The sequence below is a fragment of the Etheostoma cragini genome, chromosome 23, assembly GCF_013103735.1.
Source record: "Etheostoma cragini isolate CJK2018 chromosome 23, CSU_Ecrag_1.0, whole genome shotgun sequence".
Lineage (NCBI taxonomy): Eukaryota > Metazoa > Chordata > Actinopteri > Perciformes > Percidae > Etheostoma > Etheostoma cragini.
Genome location: NC_048429.1, coordinates 7490270 through 7500380, shown reverse-complemented (window position 1 = coordinate 7500380; position 10111 = coordinate 7490270). Strand labels below are relative to the sequence as shown.

Below are 10111 nucleotides of genomic sequence, written 5' to 3'. Positions count from 1 at the left end.
GCCTATGGCCGACAAAATAAAGTTGGTTGAGTCATGAACGTGCACTGTGGAAGTAGCCTATGTGCGAATGCTGATGCGGTGATGGCTCAACCAACTCCTTGTTGTTGGTTTTGGCTGAAACACTGTTTGTCATGGTTTGTGCTGCAGGTTGGTTTTTGATGGCATTTGTGGAGATTGGGCTGTCCACAGAGATCGCGTTTTTTTACAGTTTGTTCAGTGGACAGGCAGCCAGCGGACAGTGAAGAGATATTTGTAAAAAAAAAATGTTGTAGCCTAAAAAACAACCACAATACATTCAATGTAGTTTTTGTTTCACTGCAAGTACTGGTCATTAACTGGGTTAAAGGTCCCATGACATGGTGCTTTTTGGATGCTTTTATATAGACCTTGGTGGTACCCTAATACTGTACTGAAGTCTCTTTTCCTGACATGCGTGACATCGCTTACAGTTTACATTTTAAAACCCTTGGGGCAGCTTAGCTTCTACACCTGAATGAAAGCTAACCTGCCTGTGTGAATGATAGACAGCATGTAGCCAATTCTCAAGGCCTTTCAGACCAAACACTGCTTAAACTGCACATGCCGCACTCTGCAGCCACGCCTTGCTCGATGCAGCTTGATACCGTCCTGGCGCAAGCCGTTGGAAACAATGGGTTCCAGAGTGCAGCCATGCTGTTACCGCCTTTAGTCTGAAAAGCCCTTTGGAGTGCTTCTCATTGATTTGCCAGTAAAGATCTCAGACGGTTGGCTGGATTTGTATGTCAGCAGCTGCATTTTGTCATCTTCTTTCCAATTACCAATGCTTTTAACCATATTGATTTTTTTTCCTGTTGGCCCTAAGGAGGGTCATGCAGTACCTCATATGAATAAGTAATTCTCATTCCCCATGTCCAGGCTCTGCCCACAGCTGGCGCAGAGCCAGGAAGTTTACTCAGATACAGTAAGCCCTGGTATAGCCGGATGGGGGTTTCATTGGTCCAGATAAAGCAGGCCACTTGATTGGGCCAGAGACAATCTCAAAGATGCCACTTTCTTCTCCAACTCCTCACTCTGCTTCTGACCTTGTTTGAATATGTCCCTCTTTTGCCTGCTGTCTCTACGCTGGATTGAGACGGAAACAATATATCAACAAGGAATAGAAAGAAATAGCTATAGAAAGTGTTGGTTGACTTTTTTAGGAAACTTTGACGCATGCTGTTAACATTGTCATGAATGAACATGTTAAACCACGGAGCAGTTGTGAAGTTAACTTGCGCCAGATGTGATTATGATTATATCCTTCAGTGACTATTAAAGATCACACCAATAGAGGAGGTGTGGATTTCACAATGACAGCTTGCTGATCAATAGGCTAACATTGATATCACTTTTTAAGTTGCTATGAAAAGTTTAGAAACAGTTGCTCATTTACTGTACATATTTAGCAGATATGGAGCAACATTAGCATTCATTTGGAGTTGTGTATCTGTCTACATGATGACTAGGCTTCGTATAGGCCCTAGATGCTAAAATGCTTCGTAAAGCTGAGATTCTAGTAATGTTGATTTGTGGGTTTGTCACTGTGAGCAATCATTTTCCCATTACACACAGACATGTGATACATTGGTAACATTAAAAATATTGATAATATCAGCTTTAACTGGTTCAATCGTGTGTTTGCTGCATGCACAGGTTCCCTTATTAGCCCCCTCTTGGTTTGAATTATTATCCCAGAATCACAATCTGCTAAATCAGCTCCTTTTTCCAAGTGGCCAAAATTGTACTGCAGCCACTAAATTTCCTCGCCTAGCAGTCAATTCAAATGCACCACTCAAGCCTTCTTCAAATTACCCTCCATTCTTTGGAAATCATCCCAGAGGATGTTTGCGCTCCTCCCTGTTGGCTATGTGATACATTATGGATTGGATCGAGTGAAAAATGGCATGCCTAGACGGGGCAGAGCTAGACGGCCGAGAACGACAGATGATAGCTTCTTTCTCTCTATTCACATTTTTGGAGCAGAATCGACATTTTGTTTTACCAAAAAAGCTCTCATTTGTCATGTGAAGACACAAAAGACATTAGCCTGTGACCTCTAGTGATAAATACAAGACACCAAAGCTAGTCTCCCATGGTTTGTCTATCTCAACTTTGTGATGAACCCATATATACATATGTATATGTTTGTCAGTATTTGTCAAACATTTCATATTACATTTTCTTTCCACACTCTCATTTTTACAGTACACATCCCTTTGAATAGGATTTGGTTAAAAACAGAGAGCTCTTTAAAAAGCCTTTCATCCTCCCTCTTCTGGAACAAGGCTAGCCTGCTTCTCCTCCCAGTCCACTTCATGCCTGCATGAAGGTAAACATTCACAATATGAGCATAGTAGAGAGTGGATGAACCTAACACGAGTAGCTCTAAAAACACGTTTCAGTGCCTTTAACTCCCTTCACTCACTAATTGAAACATTCCTGAACTCCCCAAGTCCCCCTTATTATTTCCTCCATATTGCCAACACTAGGGAGGGGTTTGCTATTGACGGGCCAATCCCACAGCTTTTAGGAGAGCAGCCCTGCACCCTAATTGGCCCAGTGGGCCGGCTGCTGGATGTAATGAGAGCTGACACTGGGAACCAGTGGGGAAACATGTGTGCGTTTGCATGTCCCAATGGCCTCTCCTTGGGTTCTTGTCTCCAACTCTGCCTCCCCTGTGCATTCACAGGATGCCAGAGAGCTCAAGCATGTCCACTGTGCATGTGTGTGACAGTACATGTGCTTGCATGTGAAGGGGGCGAGAGTACTGCTGCTTATCAACAGAGAAAATTAAATATAGAAGATAGAGCATGAAATATGGATTGACAGAAAACCCATTAAAAAGGAACCATTTATTTGATTCCTTCCATTACTCCTCATGCTACTGACTGTACAACAGACAATGGAGCAAAATAAGGCAAGTGCATTTGTGTCAGTTGTGTTGAGCAATCAGCCATCAGCTTTGTTGCTATGCTACTGTTAAATGTATCTTAGACACACACCCTTCAGTAGGAACCTAATGAAACATGTTGTGTAGATGCTTGTTTGCTGGAAGCCTCAAGGCAGACCTTACCCAATTTTACACTGGGTGCTTTGCTGGTTTTGTTCCGTCCTCCACAACGCGCTCTACCACACCGGGTATGGGGATGAATTTACATAAATTGAGGTGGCACATTAGAAGCACTGCTTTCATTTATTTTCCCTTTGCCAACCATCTCATCTTTTGTAAATATCGCTTTAAGAGACGGGAAGGACGATGGGGGAGGAAACCTTTGTCAGCATGCCCACGTGTTTACATGAATACAGTAAAATATATACAATGGATGTATACAGTAGTGCATCTATGTGTATGAACTTGGATGACTACTTGTTTGATTAATATAGCCTATAGACAGTAACAAAAATGTATTTTCCCTACTTGTTGGGTTCAAATGAGTGTGAGACTAACTAGCCTGGGCAAATCCAACACTTTTCCTACTTCTGGAGGGGTTTGGGTGGTGTTACTGACTCACCTCAGACTCTGATAGTTTGCGTTCAGAAGACGACAACTGCCTTGGGAGCCCCTCGGGTGCTTGATTGGCTCATTTCCGTCCGTGTCCTTGCCAGCCCCACTCTTCCTTTGTTGTTGCAGTTCAGATTTTAAAAGGTGTATGTACAAATGTTTGTAGTGGGGGGAAATAGAAAATCTTTCGGTCTTTGTCTTCCATGTAGTGTTTTCGTTTCGCAACGTTTGCTCTACAGCCGTTCACTTGAGGCCAGACCTTTGTGACTGACCTTCAGCTGGAAGCAACTTTATCCAAGACCGCATTCATCTCACAAACTTGTGAATCAACTATTATCAGACCACAACCACTCCCCCATCATGTCACATCAGTCCGACCCTAAGCTAAGATATTGCTCAATGGCATAAATACTATGAATGTTATGCATACACACCTTTTCCTGGTCATGCATCTGCTAATCATGTCACCGAATGTGTCACATGTACCACATTCACATACTGATAACCTTGGTTAGTTAAAGTAACACATGTTAGAGACACACCACTTGTACCAGTACAGTAGGGGAGAGAGGTGAACTGCTGGATGGTGGGATTTTGTCTGGCTGTTTGGAGATTGGAGTGGATTAGAAGGAAGTGGAGAAGGGGAATTTAGGGGAAATCCATGGGCTGACTTCCAAACCTCATTGTTTTAATGGTCAAATGGGCACTTGGATTTAGAAATGGAGGATGTGTGTCTATGTGTGCCTGAAACACAAGATCATCCAGCACCAAATGAGTGGCAACCATAAAGTGGAATTACGCTATTGATCAATTCCAGAGACGTCCTTCAACCTGTGCTGAGCTGCTGATACTTGATAGCACCGCTGCACATTTGATCGTGGCACTAAAAACCCAAGTTCATAATAGGCAACATAATGTACTGATTTGGTGATGGTGCAAAGTATCAAATAACATTTACTTTATTAGTGCACTTTTGAGCATGCATCTTTATTTCTTCTATCTTTTAATGAACTAATATGATTCTTGGTCCTTTCAGTGACGAGACTCTAGAGATGGCACTGCCAAAACTCTTACCAACCACTTGATGGATTGCCGGGAAATTTATTTCCCAGACATTCATGGCCCCCACTTTTCCTTAAGCACCATGATCAGATAAACTCTTTACAGTAGTTTAGTACTAAATACCTGCAAAACTAATGTCATTTAAGCTCAGCATGTACTTTGTGTTTATTGACAATAAGCAAATCTTTGTATGCTAACAATAATAAACATGATGAACATTATCCAAACAGCTAGACATCATGTTATCATTGTCACTGTCAGCCTGTTGGCACTGAGCACAGAGTACAGCCTTACAGAGTCACCAGCGTGTCTGTAGAAAACTTGCACATTTACTCTAATATATATATATATATATATATATATATATATATATATATATATATATATATATATATATATATATATATATATATATATATATATATAAATATTTTCAAAGACAAATCAAAACATTAATTAGAATTAAGTTGTGACATTGGTGCTAAAATACAAAAATCCATTAGTACAAAGGTAACAAGATACCTTATATTCACTACATAATGTAAAGCTTGAATTCTATTACGCGTTGAGTGCATGCATCATTGTACTTGCTCATGAAAGCCTTAATGAATCCTGCATGCTAGACGGATCTCAAGACAAGCAGAATCACCAACTGAGAGTACCAGTGATGACACGATAAGTAAATAAACACATAGCCAGACACTCTTTCATTATGGATGTAAAAGAGGTGATCTGGCCATTCAAAATAGTATTTACAGTTGATTCACTGCCCAGTCGCCACTCACAGCAAATCATGAGTCTTCTCTAGACTGGAGTTATATTTTCTATACCACATCTGAGATAAGAATGAACCAAGAGATTCACAATGTTGAAACAGAAATGGCGATTTTTCCATTTTAGTGTAATTGAACCTAAGCACCATGTCCTTCAAGCTTATTAAGTAAGCATCACAGTACACACACAACCTTATGTTCAGCTTCATGGGATGTGCATTGGTAGATTGCTGGGCTGAACTGTTTACTGTGAAAAGGCAAAAACACTCATCCGTGTTCAGAGTTGGTATTATAAGCTTTAATAGTGCAGAGACAACCTTCATGTGAGGGAGGCAGAGAGTTTCTTAATCCCACTCAAGTTTTAACATTTGCTACTTTCTATGGGTAGGCTGCTGTAGTGCCAGAAATAGACATAGGACATAGACTTGGCAAGTGGAGAAAAAATGAGGCACGTCTGCCCTCAGACCGCCACGCTTCTTGCCGAGCATATAAAAATAAGCGAGAAATAACCATACAGAAAATTACACATAGCTATTGTTGGAAAAAATCCATAAAGCTCCCATGTTGTCAGTTCTAAAGATTTTGTTTAAAGTTTAAAAAGTATGTGTAAATCCATGTGTCTTTTTGCTACAGGTCTACAGGTATTATACCTTTCGGCCATACACACAATGTCCCATGTCAGAAATGCTAACACACCAGTATATATATGATATTAAAGAGGTAACAATTACCATGTCAATCCTCTCAGTGTAGTGTGTTAGAATGCTAGCACAGGAACATGAATGTCTGTATGAAATGTCATTAAATAGTTTTGTAAAAACCTAACTAAAAAGCAAAATGGTCAGCCTGCTGGTTGTCATTAATCAACATTAATGTCTATACAAAGTTTTGTGCAATCCATCCAATATTCACTGATTTCTTTGAGTCTATATTTCAATCTGGATTTATGGCATGCCTACACACAAGTTCTCACTCAATCTGACCTTTCACCACACTGTCAAACTGCATACAGTCTGTTCAAGACTTGCACTTGTCTAATCAAAGAAAATAAATGACCATTCCCTAAAGGTTGAACTGTCCCTTTTTAATACAGGACTTATTGCATGCAGCAGCCCACCCCACACACACACACACACAAACAATTAAATTACACACACATAATTAAATCTCTATCATCCTTAACATGCTCCATCCTCTTAGCTATCTCATTACACCAATGGACAAACCTTGATAATAAAAAACAGCTGCATGTAGCTGAACGGTACCGCGGGGAACAGGCGCCTGGGAGACAGCTGTGTAGCTTCTGCTGACACATCTTTAAAAATGAATGACCCCAAAAAAACAGGCCATGCAGACAGGGTTGTGGCAAGCAGAGGGTTTCACTGATTTCATTCCCTGGGAGCAAAAATATTCATAACCACTAAACAAACTATGTGGACAGCATGATTCCAGTATTCCCACACAAAGGGAAGGGCCCACATGAAAAGGCCAAAAAAAACAACCTAGAAGTGTTTTTCTTTTTATTCCCCATAAACATTTACTCATGACAAAAAAGGTCTTTCTCAATTTTCAGCACAACTGTCTCACTTCAGTCTTCTTTTTCACATTGATAGTTGGCTGTTAAAAAAGACTTATCACCTAAAGATAAGCGCAACGATAAGTACGTGAAACATCTAACATTCCAACTCCATGTGATAGGAAACCACGGAGCTGAAAGCAGTTTTTCTTTCCATTCTTTTATTGGGTTCCGGTGTTCCCCTCACCCATGGATATCATCCTTCACAGTTACTGTAAATCCATGTTGCACATACAATTGGCTGAATCCATTTTACACGGCCGTTCGGATTTATTTTTATCCATGCTCAGGCAGGGTTGTTCACTTCAGATGTCACGAATGAGCAGAGGAGTTCAGTATGGCGCAAACAGCAATGCCTTCAAGAAGTTTTTTTATGTAACAAATTCAGTCAGTCAAGGAAAATAAAACACACTTACAAATATTGTTTAAAATGATCAAGCTTTGCATAACATCAACTATTTAAATATGTAAGAAAGTTCAGCTCTCTGGTCCACTATTGATAAAAAATAAGTCAATCAGTCTTTACAAATGATTATTTGTATTTTTTTATTAAACCTAATTAACTTTATCACCACAACTAAAATTGTGTCAATTATTAATCAGAAAACTAAAATATTCCTTATCTACAACTATGGGATTTAATGAAAGTTTTCTAAAGCCACTATGTGTAGGATTAAATAATTAGGATTTTCTCACCCGCAAGATAGCACTGTACACCGCTGACCCCCGTCCCCTCTCTCTACCGAGTGGACCCAAGTAGACCAAATGGGCTGAAAACAACACATGGACTGCACCATTATTCACCTGGGTTGTCTTATTCTTCACTGACAAAAACTACATCCGAATAATTTAAAAGATATAATCGCCTCACATCCTTCACATAGCAGCTTTAACTTGTTGACTTGTTTTTCTCCCTAAACCGTCAGCAGTTTCACCAGATTAAAACAAAATGCCATAAAGTGTTTGCAGTTACTATTTGACCCACTTTATATGAAGGTTGTCGTTTGTGACACAGCATATCCTCACATTGTGGAGGTGAAGACTTGACAGAAACACTTGGCTCCCAACGTTTACAGGTCTACATCTGCGACTCTGCTGTGTTAAACCTGCACTAAGACATCAGCTTGAACTTGCTGTTTTCCCACCAAACAGGAGAAGATATTATCATCGTGAAACAAGGCTACAGAAATAAGAGTTTGGCAAAAACACAGTAGCAGGTTTCACATTAATAATCAAGTAGGAAATCAGCTTCTTGCTTATAGGAACACGCCAATGTATCGGTACTTTAGCTTATTCACCGTACTCCCCTCAGTTAGATAAATCTGTACATACCCTTCTCATGTTATAACTCTGTCTGGCGCCTAGACTAGCTCAGCTCAGATCCTGGAGGTAACTGCCTCCATCTAACCTTTACTGCTCCCGATAAGTGACAAAATAACAGCAACATATTCCTATTTACATGTTGTTATTTGTATAGTCACAGCGTGTACAAATAACAAGGTCACATGAGACACAGCCGTCTTCTAACCGTATACACAGTGGGAACTATTCTCAGAGGACAAAGTACTGCAACTTCGGCTGAGTGATTATTACTCCAACTCTGAGCGAACTCCAGGCAAACTCTCTGCTCTCACCACAGGGCTTCTCAGTTACTGCGAGCAAATCACTCCGTCCAAGTAGCAGAAGTAGCAGTTCTTTGCCTTCTGAGAATAGTCCCAGTATGTATATGTTATTTTGTCAGTTATTGGGAGCAATAGGCTAGATAGAGCCGGTTATCACCAGGATCCGTGCTGGGCTAGGCTAGCGGTGGGTGCGTCAGACAGAGTTACGAAGAGCATGTATGGAATATCTAATTCTGGGGTATATAATAAATAAGCTAAAGTCCCAATAAGTCAATGTGTTCCTTTAAGGACACTGCAGCAGATAATATAGCTGGTACGGGAATCCAAAATGTGACCTTTTCATGGCCATTACCAGACCAAGCCAAGCTCAATAGTTTTGAGATTGAGCATTGATCTGGGGAGTCTGCTCTGTATTGTCTCTGCACAAGAGGTGGGACAAACGGGCATAGTTCAAACGACTCTGTACGCAATTGGTTAGTCCTTCAACCAATCAGACCAATGACCTGGGTGACGTAGAGGCAACAGCGTCATCAACTGGTTTCTGCGCTTCGGTGGTGTTTGGTGGCCACTGTGTTGATTGTAAACAAGAAGCTGCTTGGTTGCTTCTCCATCGTCATCTTGTTAAACCAGCCAGAAGCGCGCCAGGCAGATGAGCCGGTTCGTGATTGGTTCCTGCAAAAATTGTGAACTGAAGCAGGAGAATTAAACGTGAAGGTTTCCAGACCGGGCTACAGGGAGAAATCAAATTGCAGACTGGGTGGGCGGGTTTACCCAGTTTAACCTTTTACATGACTGGACTCTTAACTAGTTGCTCGCTCAAATGCACAATACTGACATTGTGTACGGGCCATTCTCTATTTGTTCTGTTCTGTTCCACTTTTTTGTTTTTCAGACTTCATGTTAAAGCTGTCAGTGTCAAAGAAATGGTATATTATTTTCCTATCTGTATGCTAAATATGAAGGATAAGCAAGAGGCCAGTTAGCTTAATGACAGGAAAACAGAAGAATACAGCTATCTCTGTTTATAAGTTCTGAACTTATTCACGGTTTTGCTAAGGATCGATCGAGGCTCCCAGTGAGGCTACGAGCTCGGTAGTTTCACTGTAGGCAGATTCTCCGCCCGGAATATAATCAGTGAATGAATAAATAAATAAAAAATAGATTGTTGTCCTTGGAGCCAACATGAAAAACATTTTGGGTTAGTAACTGTCTGGGGTCATCTTGCTTTAATTGTACAACAGATACAATGTGATCATTTTCTACTAAGCTAACAAGCTAGCTTGATATTTGAACTTACATGAGAGTGGTTTCAATCTTCTCGTCTAACGGTCAGGAAGAAAGCAAATATGTGTATTTTCCAAAATGTCAAACTATTCCAATACATTTTCTGAAATTTGATAATGACAACATGGGATAAAAAAAACACAAACTTGATTATGTAACTGTAAAACACATCTTGTTACCAACCACTCGATATGAAACCTGTGATTGTAATGTAAAAAAATTTTAATATCGAATCACAACTTGCACACAATGTGCAAATGTAAGCTGTGTAGCA

The 10111-nt window shown here is 40.4% G+C and overlaps 1 long non-coding RNA gene across 1 annotated transcript; it reads right to left on the bottom strand.

The window, feature by feature from the left end:
• Positions 1-8382: 8382 nt before the first annotated feature.
• LOC117938765 lies at positions 8383-9784 on the bottom strand. Its single transcript, XR_004655479.1, has 2 exons — positions 9335-9784; positions 8383-8888 (listed from the first exon to the last, which is right to left on the bottom strand). It is a non-coding gene; the product is annotated as an uncharacterized LOC117938765 (long non-coding RNA).
• Between the last annotated feature and the right edge of the window lie 327 nt (positions 9785-10111).